We start from the raw sequence: 15,195 nt of genomic DNA, 5'->3' as shown, positions 1-15,195 counted from the left end.
AAACTAAATCCAATATTGATCGGGATGCGGGTGTCACTCTTGTGTATTCGTTAATAAGCTACCTTAATTCATTAATAAGTTACCTTATTCATTAAAAAAGGCGATTTCCAATAATTGAGTTGCACTCATCGTCTCGGTGTGGTTACTTGATAGAGCCTCCCATCAATGTGTCCTTAATTAAAGACGCCAGCCAATATTAGTGGAGTGCTTCTATTTACATGAGTGCTGATAAAGTCGTTGAGGCCATCTAAAAATTCAGGTGGAGTCGCTGGTGGCCTGTAAACGACTCCAACAAGCTGCGCAATGTTCCCAAAAATTAGTTTACACCACAATGACTCTGACATATTGCTTTCTACCATTATGGCCCGACAACAATCGTTAACAATAATGGCGAAGCCCCCACCTCTTGCATCTCTGTCCCATGTACACATGCTATACCCTGGCGGTGCCATACGTACAATCGCTTCGTGTCCAGGTGCTTAACCTGGTTTCGGTTAACAATACAGGAGGGTTCGCCGGGAGCAATATCTATTCGAGGTCAGTAATTTTATTAATAATGCTACGAAGATTCAAGAGAATGAAGCGTAGCTATGCTTCAGGTGGCTTATTCCGAGACGAATGCATGTTCTGAGCTATGCCGGTTTCAGAACATATGCTTTGATGGCCTTTATTTCGGTGGTACTGATATGGGCACCACTCATTTTGATCTGTGTCCTATACGTATACTTACTCGTCGACTATCTTAATCTTGTCACCGAGGAGGGTTGCCTTATTGCAATTCACCTTGTCCGCAGCAGCACATTCCCACAATTTTTCGCGAACTACTGCAGTTTCATACGCATAATCAGTGCTGGTGCTTACAGAGCTCCGTTTCAGTTTCTTGCAATTCTGCAGCAGGCTATCCTTTTTTGCCGCCACCAAAAATTTCATTATTATGGATCGACATTCGCTCGGTGGTTTTTTCGGATGCGGCGAATTCTTTCTATTCACTTCATTTCAACGCCCACTGCGTTGCAAATATGTAATTCACAACAGCTTCCTTCAAGTCAGCCTCAGATTCTTTGCCCCGCTCTTGAACACCAAGAACTAGAAGGTTGTTTCGTCTCCTTCTATTTTCTAATTCTTTTAATCGTCCAGCCTGGTACTTTACAGTCTTTTCAAGAGAAGCAATCTTAACATTCATTTCCTGGACTACCTCAAGAATATCGGTTAGTCGGTCTGTTTTAAGGTTTAGGGCTGAGATTTCCTCTGTAATAGCATTTAACCTGCGGTCCAATCTTGCCTGGTTGCCCGAAATTGTCTGTAACATTCCCCTCTACATCTCCCGATGTCAACAATAATAGCATCATAGACCAAACATCAATCAGTACAGCACAACACCACCGAGGGCACGGCAGCAACAACAAAAATCTATCTTTGCTACGGTATGAAGCAGTATCATTCCCAGAACTAACCTGGAAAGGTGACAGTAGCTGTTCATTCCTACTGGCCGCCAGGTAGGTGCCGTGCCCTCTGATGTTGTCGACGTCGTGCCGCTCCTCTTCTATTCTTCCTGCCGACGACGTCACCGTCCACGCCCTTTGGTGAGCCCATAATGAAGCCATCGTCTCGTCGCCGGTACGATGAAGCAAGATTTTGCCGTGCGTTTCGTGAGTGTTCCTTGCTGTTTCTGCCGCAATCAAAAACCAGGGCATGATCTGGAAAAGTAACAGTAGCCGTTCATTCATACTGTCCGCCAGATAGGTGCTTTGGCCTCTTTGTTTACTTTGTTTTTATTTTAGATCCTTCCGAAGAAATGAAAAGAAGGAATAGAAAAACGAAAAAAGATATGTGCTCTTGTGTGGTGCTACAAACAAGACGAAGCTTCCAACGTGAAACCTGAACATATAATGTCGGCTCAAAGGCATTTCTAAAGGATACCGATCTGCTAATGCAGTGCTGTATAATATATAGTCTATTCATTTCTTTACTTTTTTTCATTCGGCATGTGCTCCTGTGTCTCCTGTGTTTCTGGACAATGCTCTATATAGAGTATCGCCCAATGTGACACATGAAGTACACATTCCTTAAATATTCCTGAATAACCCGCCGTGGTTGCTCAGTGGCTATGGTGTTGGGCTGCTGAGCACGAGATCGCGCGATCGAATCCCGGCCACGGCGGCCGCATCTCGATGGGGGCGAAATGCGAAAACGCCCGTGTGCTTAGATTTAGGTGCACGTTAGAGAAGCCCAGGTGGTCGAAATTTCCGGAGTCCTCAACTAAGGCGTGCCTTATAATGAGAAAGTGGTTTTGGCACGTAAAACCCCATAATTTGTAAATATTTCTTAATAAGTATCGTATTCTTTTGCGACTGTCATCACCATTCTTCCCTTGACAAACATCTGCGTCCTCGCAGGATGGTTGAGTCTCACACTGTGCGTCCACCTCTTAGAATATGCATCTCGGCAAAGCTTGTTAGTAATGTAGTGCATAAACACGAATCTTGCATTAGAATAAAGTTGTGTGCTTTGTGATGTATAAACATAAACACTGCCTGAAATTACTTGTGGTATAGGATGAAATGCACAAAATACACAAACACTGCAGACCAGTTAGAACAAATCATTGAGGACCTTAACAGAGAGTCTGGAAGAGTGTGGTTGAAGAATAATATGCAGCAGACAAATATAATGATGAATAACCGGGCAAAGGAACAAGAATTCTGGATCGCCAGTCAGCCTCTAGAGTCTGAGAAGGAGTAACTGGAAGCTGGAGTGACTGGAAGCTTACCATTAATATTGAAAAAGGAAGGCTTATAATCAGTGCATTTCACCGGTGCGGACAAATGGAGCTGAGCCTCAGAGGCTGACAAAGGAACTTAGAAATAAGTTAAGGACCGCACAAAGAGCGACGGAACGCAGAATGCTAGTCATAACGTTGAGAGACAGAAAGAGAGCTGTTTGGATCAGAGAGCAAACGGGTATAGCCAATATTCTAATTGACATTAAGAGGAAAAAATGACGCTGGGCAGGCCATGTATTGCGCACGTTAGATAATCGTTCGACCATAAGGACTACAGAATGGTTAGCAAGATAAGGGAAGCGCAGAAGAGAAGGCTGACGACTAGGTGGTGTGGTAAAATTAGGAAATTCGCGGGTACTAGTTGGAATCGGTTGGCGCAGGACAGGGTGTTAAAAACGGCCAGCTGCAGTGCAAGTTTGCCAGCTAGTTACACCAGTGGTGGTAACCTCATCTTGCCGTTCCGCCGCCAACCTCTAGCCACAGCGTGGCTAAGTCGACTTTGTGTCATGAACACTACGCGCATCCTCCACTCTCCGTCACTTCAGCTAGGATGCGTTCGACGAAGCAGGCTTTGTGCCGAAACCGTCACCGTTACGCTCTAGCCTCATCGCCGTTGTGACTGAAGGAGTTCGATGAAGCAGGCTTTGTGCGCAACAGCACAACGCGCACCTGATCTGCTACGGGTGGGGGAGTTGACGCGGGAACGCCGACGCAGGCTCCTTCCCACGCGCCGACCGAGACGCAAGACAACGCGCTACCCAGTACGGCTCCGAGTTCTACGAAGCCCCTCTGACGTCGGCTCCGCACCATCGCACCGGTGTGTATGCGTGTGTGCGTGTGTGTGTAACCCGTCCCGGAGAGAAGCGGCCTGTTTAAAATGACTGAACGAACGTTCGCGTCACCTTGTATCGGGAGAGGACCGAGTGTTTAAAAACCGCTGTTGTGCGGCTGCTCAGGTCACTCTCTCTCTCAAGCAGCCATGTTAGACTGATATAAATACTGTAAATAAACCCTTATTCGTCGTTCTCGATGAGAAGCAGTCCTTCCCTTCATCAACGTCCTCAGCGCGGGTAAGTTGGACGACGGCATGGGTCAGCTACCTCCAAATCCATGCCCGACTCCAATCTTGACAACGGATCACGAGCGATGTGATTGAACCCCCAATCATATCAACTGGCTGACAGCAGTGAGATGGACTTTCCGAAGTGGTGCTGTGACTGCGGTGAGTGCTTGGTTCTTGCTTTGACTCTCTAGGCTTCATTTTGTGGTTGTTCTGTTTAAAACAGTAGGGAAGCTAGATTGTTGACTGTTAGCTAGGTTGTGTTTTCCTAGCTAGATTTAGAGGGCAGGATCAAGGCAGTAAAGCAGCAATCATGGAGTTAAGGACACTGCTGAGAGACGAGTTGTTGATTGTTGGTGAGGAACTGGGCCTAGAGGTACGCAAGGAGATGCTAAAATAGGAATTACTGCACCTAATTTCCGAACAGGCCAGTGAGGAAGAAATTGAAATGGGGTTTGAACTTCTGAAAAAGAGAGAAGAACGAGAGATAAAAGAAAGATCGCAAGTTAAGCAAAATGCAACCTGAAGTTGAAAGAAAACGGTTGGAGTTGCCTCAAGGAAGTGAAGGCGCTCTGGGACGATCAAGTGAGGCAGAGTCATACCGCATGGACCGGCTATTAAAGCCATTTGAAGTCGGGACCGACATAGGCTTGTTCCTAAGCAATTTTGAAAGGACTTGCGAGAAGATGAACTTCGGCCCGGGTACATGGCCACAGCGGTTGCTGTCTATGTTGCCGTGTGAGGCGGCGGAAGTAATTGCCAGGCTGAGTGCACAGGATGCATATGATTATGCAAAAGTTAAGGCTAGTCTCCTGAAGAAATACCGCCTTTCAGCCGAAGCTTTTCGGCAAAGGTATAGAAGCACAGGCAAGAAAGATAGCGAGGGGTATCCGAAGTTTGCATATAGCTTAAAAGCCAACCTAGTCGAGGGACTGAAAAGCGCGGAAGCGTACGACAGCAGAGACATGATCATAGAATGCGCGCGTCTAGAGCAGTTTTACAAAACCATCCCCCAAGCTGTGAAACTGTGGGTGCAAGACAGAGGGAATATAAACACTGTGGAAAGGGCGGCTGAATTAGCCGAAGAGTACGCAGCGCGTAGAAAGTTGAATGCAGAGGACGGAAATTGGGATGGTCGAAATGGACCGCGGAGACCATTTCCGTTCAAAAAGGCTTCGCAGACTAGACGACCGGAGCCTGTAGACGTGGAGGAAAAGCCCTCAGAAAAGAGTGAGGAGAAATCAAACGGGCAAACAGCACCAAAAGAGCAGAAAAGAAAATTCGAATCTGCCACAAACTGGGACATATAGCTCTAAACTGCGGGAAGCCCAGCGTAGTGTTTTCTTCCTGCTAGAGAAAAAAGACGAGAACATGGAACTTTTAAGCCCATATCTTCACGACCTGCAAGGTAATGGCAAACCATGCCAAGTGCAAAGAGACAGTGCCGCCACGATGGTCACTGTCTATCCGTCTTACGTGACGGTAGATGACTTCACCGGAGAAGTAGCATGGATCAAACAGGTTGTAGAAGAACACAGCGCGTGTCTACCCATGGCCAAAGTCAAAATCAGTGGACCATTCGCGGAGCTAGTGACCGGGGCTGCAGTTTCCAATTTTTGTCACTGCAGTACCCTTACATCTTTTCGAATCGTTCGAATCAGTTACTGCGTGAAAAAGGGCTTAAACTGGGAGAGGGCATAGTACAGGCATTGACGCGAGGCCAAGCCCGTAAAATCGCGTCGCTTTCGGCTGAAGATGCACAAGCTGCTCCAGCGGAAGCAGAAAAGGGGATAACTTCCCTACCCGAATCTGAGCTAGGCTCGACGGATGAAAAATCATTCGAGGAGAGCCTGCCAGCTGACCAACTCATTGAGAGCGTATCACTAGAGTGTCCAAGTTCAAGCTTGCAGGAAGAGCAAGCTGACGTACTCACAAGCGAGACAGGGTCGTTATTATCACCGGCCTCAAAGAACTTTGATAAGCTCTTACGTGTGGATAGAGAGGCACTGGCAGCCGAGCAAAAGATGGATGACAGCTTAGCTAAATTATACCACACAGCTAAAGAAGGTATTGCGAGGCGCAACGTGACGATACAAGAGAGAGGAGGATTCTTGTATCGGCACCGCAGAGATCAAAAGGGTAGGATTTTAGATCACTTAGTCGTACCTACTAAGTATAGGGAGGACCTTTAGAGCCTCTGTCATGGAAATGGGTGGTCCGGCCACCTAGGCATAAACAAATCAAAGGAAAGATTGCTTATGGAATACTACTGGTCTGACTGTTTCAAAGACGTAAAAAACTTTGCAAGATCCTGCGACGCTTGCCAGCGTTCTGGAAAACCAGGAGAGACATGGAAAGTTCCACTGAAGGTAGTGCCCTTAATAACAGAGCCTTTCAGGCGAATTGTAATAGACACGGTAGGGCCTCTTCCAAAAACAAAATCGGTCTACAGGTACTTGTTTACCATGCTGTGTCCGGCTACAAAGTTTCCAGAAGCAATCCCTCTGAAAGAGCTCAGCTCCACCGAAGTAGTAGACGCGCTTTTGACAGTGTTTGGACTAGTTGTGTTTCCAGCAGAAATTCAGGCAGATCAAGGGTCAGTATTCACGAGCGCACTGACTTCCACATTCTTGCAAAAGTGCGGGGTAAAGTTAATACACAGTTCTGTCTATCACCCTCAGTCAAACAGTGTAGAGAGGTGTCATTCGGTGCTTAAGCTAGTTTTGCGTGCGTTCTGCTACGAGCACAAGGAGGACTGGGAGAACTGTCTGCCGGCAACTTTGTTCGCTTTGCGAACGGTTCCACATGAAGCGACAGGGTTCCCGCCAGCAGAACTAGTGTATGGGAGGACACTCCGTTCTCCACTAAGAATGGTGAGAAATATGAGGGAGGAAAGAGGGGAGAGTCCAACATTGGTTGAATACGTGCTAAAATTGCTGGAACGGCTGAGCGCAACCCAAGAACTAGTCGGAAAGAACATGGGAGTAGCTCAAAAGAACGCCAAATTCTATTACGACAAGAATGCGAAGCTTCGTATGTTTAACGCCGGAGACCAGGTAATGATCCTCAAACCTTCAAGAAAGAACAAGCTTGAAGTTCACTGGGACGGACCCGTTAAAGTGTTGCGCAATCTTTCGAATACTAACTATGCTCTGAAATTGCCCGGTCGCAGGAAGGAGGTGAGGATATATCACTGCAATTTGACGAAGCCGTATATATAGCGGAGCGGAGTCGTTTACTATACCATCAAAGAGCGGGATGGCACTACCCTTACAAAAATGACTTTAGACTGTCTATAGAAAGTCTATAGACTTTTCATAGACGACCTTTCCTTTCTATAGATTTGGACTTTTGTTGATACAAAGTCTATAGACTGTCTGTAGACGAAAGTCGATAAAGTTTCTATTTCTTTTTGTCTATTCGCAGTCTATAGACGGTCTATAGAAAAAAGTTGATAAGGTGTTTGTTTCCTTTTTGTCTACTTCCCCTCTATAGAATACCTACAGACGAAAGTCGACACAGTCTCTATCTATTTTTTTCCATACTTTGTCTATAGACTTTCTATAGACGAAAGTCGATAGGGTTTCTATTTCTTTTTGTCTACTCGCAGTCTATAGACGGTCTATAGAAAAAAGTTGATAAGGTGTTTGTTTCCTTTTTGTCTACTTCCCCTCTATAGAATACCTACAGACGAAAGTCGACACAGTCTCTATCTATATTTTCCATACTTTGTCTATAGACTTTCTATAGACGAAAGTCGATAGGCTTTCTATTTCTTTGTGTCTACTCGTAGTCTACAGACGGTCTATAGAAAAAAGTCGCTAAGGTGTTTGTTTCCTTTCTGTCTACTTCCCCTCTATGGACTACCTATAGACGAAAGTCGATATTGTTTCTATCCATTTTGTCCATACTTTGTCTATAGACTTTCTATAGACGAAAGTCGATAAGGTTTCTATTTCTTTTTGTCTACTCACAGTCTATAGACGGTCTATAGAAAAAAGTCGATAAGGTGTTTGTTTCTTTTGCCTACTTCCCCTCTATGGACTACCTATAGGCGAAAGTCGATACAGTTTCTATCCATTTTGTCCATACTTTGTCTATAGACTTTCTATAGACGAAAGTCGATAAGGTTTCTATTTGTTTTTGTCTACTCGCAGTCTATAGACGGTCTATAGGAAAAAGTCGATAACGTGTTTGTTTCTTTTTTGCCTACTTCCCCTCTATGGACTACCTATAGACGAAAGTGGATACAGTCTCTATCTATTTTTGTCCATACTTTGTTTATAGACTTTCTATAGACGAAAGTCGATAAGGTTTCGATTTCTTTTTGTCTACTCGCTGTCTATAGACGGTCTATAGAAAAAATCGATAAGGTGTTTGTTTCTTTTTGTCTATTTCCCCTCTATGGGCTACTTTTAGACCAAAGTCGATACAGTGTCTATCTATTTTTGTCCATATACTTTGTATATAGACTTTCTATAGACGAAAGTCGATAAGATTTCAATTTCTTTTTATCTACTTGCAGTCTATAGAAAAAATTCGATAAGGTGTTTGTTTCTTCTTTGTCTGTTTCCCCTCTATATGGACTACCTGTAGACGAAAGCCGATACAGTTTCTATTTATTTTTGTCCATACTTTGTCTATAGACTCTCTATATTATGGACAATATAGTCGACAAGGTTTCTATTTCTTTTTCTCTACTCCCGGTGTATTGAATATGTATAGAAGAAAGTCGATAATTTGTAATTCCGAGTTCCCATACCCCCCGCCCTCTGCGAACGCGATGATATGGCACTGGTTCATGCACGACGGCACCGCAACTCCGGCGCGGCGGGCAAACCGTGCAGACTGCTAGTCTGCGTTCGGTGCAGCTGCCCCGAACGAGGATCGCGGCGGAGCAGGCACCGTCCGAGTCACCAAGGTCTTCCAGGCACCCGAAGGCCCTAAACCTGGCTGCTTCCCGGACGTACACTTCGCGAAGACCAGGTGGTGAAGGTCAGATGGTGATGATGTGGCAAAGGTGGTGAATAAGTGGCGAAAGCCGGCAGACCAGGTGGTGAATTCACCACCTGGTCTTCCTCTGAGTTGTCGTGGTCTTGCATGTCTATAGATTAACAATAGACAAACATCGTTAATCTGGGCCCAACCCGTGTACGCTGTAACCAAGCGCAGGTACCGGTGGATAATACGTAGCTGCGTTTGATATAAGCCACTGAAGTTGTATACTGCTGAGATTGCTGTAGAGCCTATTTGTAGACATTAGTATACACATAGCGTATACCTCCGCATTTGTTGACCACATGATATCATCTACGTAGCCGCTCTCGGCAATCCCAAGACAGTCTTCACAGTTGTCGCATCACTTTTGCGGCAGTAGAATAAAGTAAGCAAAACGCCGATCCAATTGTTATAATAGATGTTATGAACGCCAGCTTCAGCTACAAGTGGATTCCAAACAGGCATCAAGCTAACAGCAAATACACTCGTAATGTTTGTAGCTGACAACGCGGACTTTGTGAATGTGCGATGAACCGATGTCACGCATGTGGTCTTCGCGTTGTGTGTCGTCCGATTCTCGGATACATTTCACATTGTCTTCATATCTCGGCTGCGTCACTAACATCGGGCGGTTTTTTGTTGACTGATATCCTGCGCTATAAACCTATCAAAGTTTCTCATTCACTTAAAATAGGTGCCAAATTCTCTGAGCCCACCCAGTATTTCGCCGGCGGTATGCCTGCGCAGCCACGCATATGAGTACCTCAATGCTGTACTGATTGCTTTGACCTATCATCGGAACAGAAAATTAGCACTAACATACGTGCGGGCATCACATTTGGCGGTACGCTGGAAGATATGCTACAAGTACGCTGTATTACTAATCGACGCTGGCAATAATGCGTCTGAAACGTCTGAAGGGCCCTGTAACGGCTTTTACAAACAGCGCATTCATGTTAGCGTTCCAGTCTCATACGATAGCCCACAGCGTTTGTCATACAACCTACCAGCGCATTTCCTTCGTCCATGAAAAAAGATGAATAGTGGTGTTAAAGATGAATAAGCCACCCGTTCCGGCGCGCATGGCGCGCAGAGAGAGAGAGAGAAAGAGAAAAAAAAAAATGAAGGAGGAAAAGGCGCTCACACTCCTCCGAGCGCGCACGCCCTCGCGCGCGGAGCTCCTGCGCATGCTCGGAGCTCTTGCGCATGCGCGGCGGTGCGCCGTCTCAACGAGTGCGCCAGGCACGTAAACGGTTGTACCGGTGTGCGGTGTATGCCTGAACGTCGGTGTCTGTGTATGCGTGTCATCTTTGTGGCATCACACGTCAACTACACTGAACGGTAAGCTTTAGCAAAGACGTTTTGCGTCAATAGCTCATGATTATGTGAGCGCATCTCTTAGCGCGAAGCGGCTGCATGTAGCGCAGGCGACTCGGGTATAGTGTCGGTTTGTCGTTGACATGGTTTGATAACGCGCTCTTGTTCTCGCTTCTACTATAGGCAGGTTGCGAACGTAGTTCCCGCGCCTACTAGGGCGCCCCTCGCGGCGGCGAGCGCGGAACCGGCAGGATACGACCGGCCCGCTTGCGTTCGGAAAGCCTGTATGTGCACTGCTTCGCGCGTAGCTGCTGCCTTTTCTGAGCAATGCCGAAGTGCAACCCGAGCTGTTGAGTAGTGGGCTGCAACAGCACGTACACCAACTCACGAGGAATACAGTTTTACAGGTTTCCAAGCCGACCGTATGAAGCAGAACGGCGTCATTGCAACACTGGATAGCGCTCGTCCAACGGCATAAGCTGTTTTATGTCCCGGCGTTATGCCAAGTGCGTTATAACGCTGAATTCTTTGCTTTTACAGCAATGATGGCAGCAACGGGATACCTGCAGTCAGTGGCGTAGCTAGGTCGTCTGGCACCCGGGGCCCATAGGTCTTCTGTCCCCCCCCTCCCATGGGTTTATTGGAGGAAGGCGAGGATATCAGCAATTTCCGTGTGTCTCCAGACTTATATGGCACCCCCCCCCCCACTGGCCCCTTGCACCCGGGGCCCACGGCCCACCCCCTTTGCCTACCAGGATATGCAGCAAACAAAGTAGTTTGTTCCCACACTGTACCGCAGTAAAGCTGTGGAACTCTTTCCCAATCCTCTCCCATTCCAACAGCGCTAGGCCTTGCTGAGAGATTTGAGGAGGGTTTGCAGCCGGCTGAGCTGGCATACACCCTTCTGCGCCCAGCATATCAACGAAGGGCAGTTGACATCACCAAAATTTTTGACAACGTGGTTAATTGGAACCTCCTTTGCACGCACTCAAAAATCGCAACATAAGAGTATCGCACTTCCAGTAACTTGGGCGAAAATATTTTCCCAGCGTAGTCTAACACAACTGGTAAGTTCATCCCCTTTTTTTGTGTTTGGGGAGAGCAACGTTAGAATACCTCTGGTAGGTCTTACGAGTCGTTCGTACGCCCCACGTTCTTGGATGAGATGTTCTGGATTCGTATTTGGCGTCCTGTATGTACAGGGAAACTACCGCGGCGTCCTTGCACTTCCCTGCGATGCCAGCACGGCAATCGCAGCTCCCCGCTAGGATTTGTCTGCTGTCGCCGATCTTCAAGAATCAATGTCGCCTATAATTTCATGCGTCCACACCGTAGATAACGAAGTAACTTACGCTGAGCTTCACGCATCTCGCTGGTGCATTATTTTTCGTTTGCGGAATAAACCTAGCAGTCACTTCCGATCAGTGCGAGTTCGACACTTCCCTCACGTCGTAGACGTGCCCCACTTCAAATAGACGACTTCCTTTCCCTAAATTCTTTTCACGAAAAAAGCTATGAAGATCTTGTAATTCCCGAAACCCGGTTAAAATTAATATCGGCGCGCTGTTTCGCGCCATCGCTACCGTTTGACAGGACGCCAAACACGCAGCGCGGGCTGCTGACGCCGTGAGTAATCCTACCACATTCGCGCAACTATTCGTCAGATGGCGCTAGGGGTCGGAAAGACAGGGCGCCGCCTAGCACTTGCAACGTGCCCATACGGAATGTTTTACGGCGAGCGATCGCTCGGGCTTGTTGATTTTAGCATTATAGTTTACGTGCGTAAAGAAGGACGTACACCATGTTTTAACTTGATACTGTATGTTGTGTATGTTGTGTATGTTGTGCATTGTGTATGTTGGGCAGCCAGTGCGGTAGATCTAATTTCGTGGCGCTTGATCCGGCCGCGATGAATGCTGCGCCGCATGTCTAGTGAAATTCTCGTGACACGCTTTACGTATATATCTCGAAATTGTGTTAGCATCAAGAATGTTCAGACAGACACGTATAGTTGAATAACTGCTAACCTACTCGGATGAAAGGCCGTGTTTGCGGGGCATGCATCAGCAGTGTGTGCGCTGCCGTTTTCGCATCGTTTGGGAACTTACCGCAAGTTAATTTTGGGAAGTTACCGCAAGCAAAACACGAGACTTGAAGAAATATCAAGCAAAAATCTCTAATTCACCCAATCTATTTATATGCAACCACAAACGCTTTGGAGCATCAAACCTGCGATAAGCTCAGTCACTTGCAGCTTCGCAACTTAGCCGAAAAAATTGGAGAACACTAAATTAGTCGTTCCGGGAAGCACCTTTACACGTTTCAAACTGAAGGCATTGCGTTTGACGGTAGTTGGAAGATTTTTTTTTGTCTCTTTTTTTAAACAGTTTAGCAGCAGAAGTTATCTTTCGAGCTATATGAAAAGCGTTAAGCGCCTTTCGATGCTTCGGCGTTATGCAGTTTACGTGCTCTTAATCACTAGGCAGCTGCTGGCGCAGATTCGCATTGTGCCAGTCGTGCATGGTATGAAGCCCTTGTCGTGTGTAATAAGTGTTCCGGTTTTCATTACTGTTGCATGTAGTGCCGTCGTCTTGGACAGACTGCATACTATATGCGCTGTACAAAAGAAAAAAGAGCCAGATTATCAATTTGGTGGTCTTTTCTTAGTAGATAACGCACAGATTATTCAAATAATTCAGTGGACATTGCATTTGTTCTACCCTTATCATCACGCCTAAGAGATTGTAACATGTTTTAGTTGCTAAGTAACCTGATCAGTACGCCCCCATTCATGTGCATTCTACTGAAAGTGTGGCAAATGTATTCATCTCGAAGTATGAGAAAAGAGACATTGCAGACTGTTCTAAACGGAAATAAATTGCAAATGTTAACGTGATTGTTCAAAAGTGCAGTCAGTATGCTGAGCATGTTCGTTCGGCACGGGCATATTGCATTAACACCTGAAAAATGTGCACAGTCCAGCCGGGTATCTTTGTTTCAACAATTATTATTATAGGAATCGTTTGGGATTCTCGCATTTATTTTATTTTTATAAGTACACTGTGTGTCACATGAACCTGTCTTGAAACGAAACGTACCGTTGCTGGCACCGGCGACCATTACGGTTGTCTAACTGCTTATCACACTGTAATATAACGAAACATCATAATGGTACTGATTAATATTGCCATGTAGTCTTTAGTCAGAGAAACAAAGTTAAACTAGAGGCATAAGTGATGAGAGCAAATTATATAAAAAACTACTATTGAACCGTAAAAATATCTCATTGTATAGTTTTCGCTCACATTGTTGCATTTGTTTTACGTGTGTCTCTGTGTCTTCCGTGCTGTACTCGTGTGGCCATCAATTAGGAACTTGCCGAAGCCCTTGTCAGCTTTATTAAACAAGGGATTCAAGTCAGTTGCATCTAATACTACATATCAAGTGACCGACGTGTTATTCGTTTTATCTAAATATTATGGACTGGCAGTACTTGGCAAGCATTAAACCACAATATTTTTTTTATTGCACTTAAGCTGCAGGCGTCATAGATTGCCAGAAAATTTTCATGAAAACAGCCAGGGAAAGCTTGGAAAAAGATCGGGAAATCTTAATATGGCCACATAGGTATGCTGTCTTGTCATATGTCATACAACGTTACCAGAGAATCTCTGTGTTAAATATATTTTTAAAACCTTTCACTTCATAAAAATTGAGGGAAATTGGTCCTATTTATTGAAAAAAAAAAGAAAGTCAAGCATACTGACAAGGCATTTCTTACTCAATATGTTTTTTTTGCGTTAACGTCCTGAACCTCGATAGCCTAGAAAAAAATTTCATCTTTCAAAGCACCTTAAATAATTTACTGTGATAGAATTCATTCGAACTATCTTATCAGTTCTGTTTCCTAGGAGGTGCATATCTGTCGTGCCATGACACAAAGTGCTCGTGTGGTATTTCGGGTGCTCATGTGGTATACCTAACTTGGAAACCTGTTAGCATGCCCAAGAGGCCTCATTACCTGTAAGAAATTAAGTGACCATATCAATACAATCAACCCATCTGCCTTCTGTTGAAGTTATGGCCAATGACCATTCATTTAAAAGTATGAGAAAGACATTTAAATGTGTATTAAGCAAAATAAATTACAATCTTAGGCATGATACTGTGAATATTCCAGTCACGTCTTCTGAAAATATCCCTCTGCACGGGCATACTTAACTACCAGCCAAAAAATTGTACAGACAGCACAACTGGGTAACGTTTCAGCAATAAATATAGAGACCATTTGGGATAAGTACATTAATGCATCATATATGAACTTGTCATAAAAGGGAACATACTGTTGCTGGCACGAGCAGCAGTTGTGACTGTTTAATTGTTCACCATACCATGCAATAAAACATTGTATAAAGGTACTGATTTGTATTGACAAGCAGCCCTTAGTCATAGTTAAACCGCATTAAGTATTGACTTAGATGGTTTGAGCAAATATATTAAGCTGCTTAATGAACATACAAAGAATACACACTTGTTATTTTTGCCTCATATTGCTGCATCTACTTATTTGCAGCATACACCTGCAGCACCTTTGGGACTAATGACACAAAGGTCAAGGCCAGCCTGGCGACCATGCTTGCCAAGGAGTAGTGTAAATATGTAATCTGTTTCCATAATTAGCATAAGACATGAATTTAAGGAATTCATATATTATATCGAGCAATAAAAACGGTTAATGCATTGCCGGTGCATTTGTTTTATTTTTTTTGCACTGCATGATTCAACACTATATAAATTCTTTCTGTTTATGCAACATATATGAAAGTACAGCTGGTTCAGGAGCATTATTAATCTGCTAACGGTAATGCATAAGTGCAGATGAAAAGGAACAGGTGCACATGCATAAATACATTCAAAACGTTTTGCTACCGCATGTAAAGAAAAATGTAAACTAACTTGTAAAAAAAAAAAACTAGTAGGTAGCCGCTATGGAGTTATGGCCTTATACACTCTTTGTAGTCTTGTCTATAAAATGTCT

At 44.9% G+C, this 15,195-nt stretch overlaps 1 protein-coding gene and 1 long non-coding RNA gene across 3 annotated transcripts in view; both read left to right on the top strand.

The window, feature by feature from the left end:
• Positions 1-15,195, top strand: part of LOC126529753 (agrin-like) — a 481,149-nt gene that overhangs the window by 102,911 nt on the left and 363,043 nt on the right. The window lies entirely within an intron of this gene.
• LOC129384486 (uncharacterized) lies at positions 9,399-14,902 on the top strand. Its single transcript, XR_008612205.2, has 2 exons — positions 9,399-10,181; positions 14,731-14,902. It is a non-coding gene; the product is annotated as an uncharacterized lncRNA (long non-coding RNA).

Source organism: Dermacentor andersoni, chromosome 9 (genome assembly GCF_023375885.2).
Source record: "Dermacentor andersoni chromosome 9, qqDerAnde1_hic_scaffold, whole genome shotgun sequence".
Lineage (NCBI taxonomy): Eukaryota > Metazoa > Arthropoda > Arachnida > Ixodida > Ixodidae > Dermacentor > Dermacentor andersoni.
The sequence above is the reverse complement of the archived record's forward strand: the minus strand, read 5'-3'. Positions and strand labels throughout refer to the sequence as shown.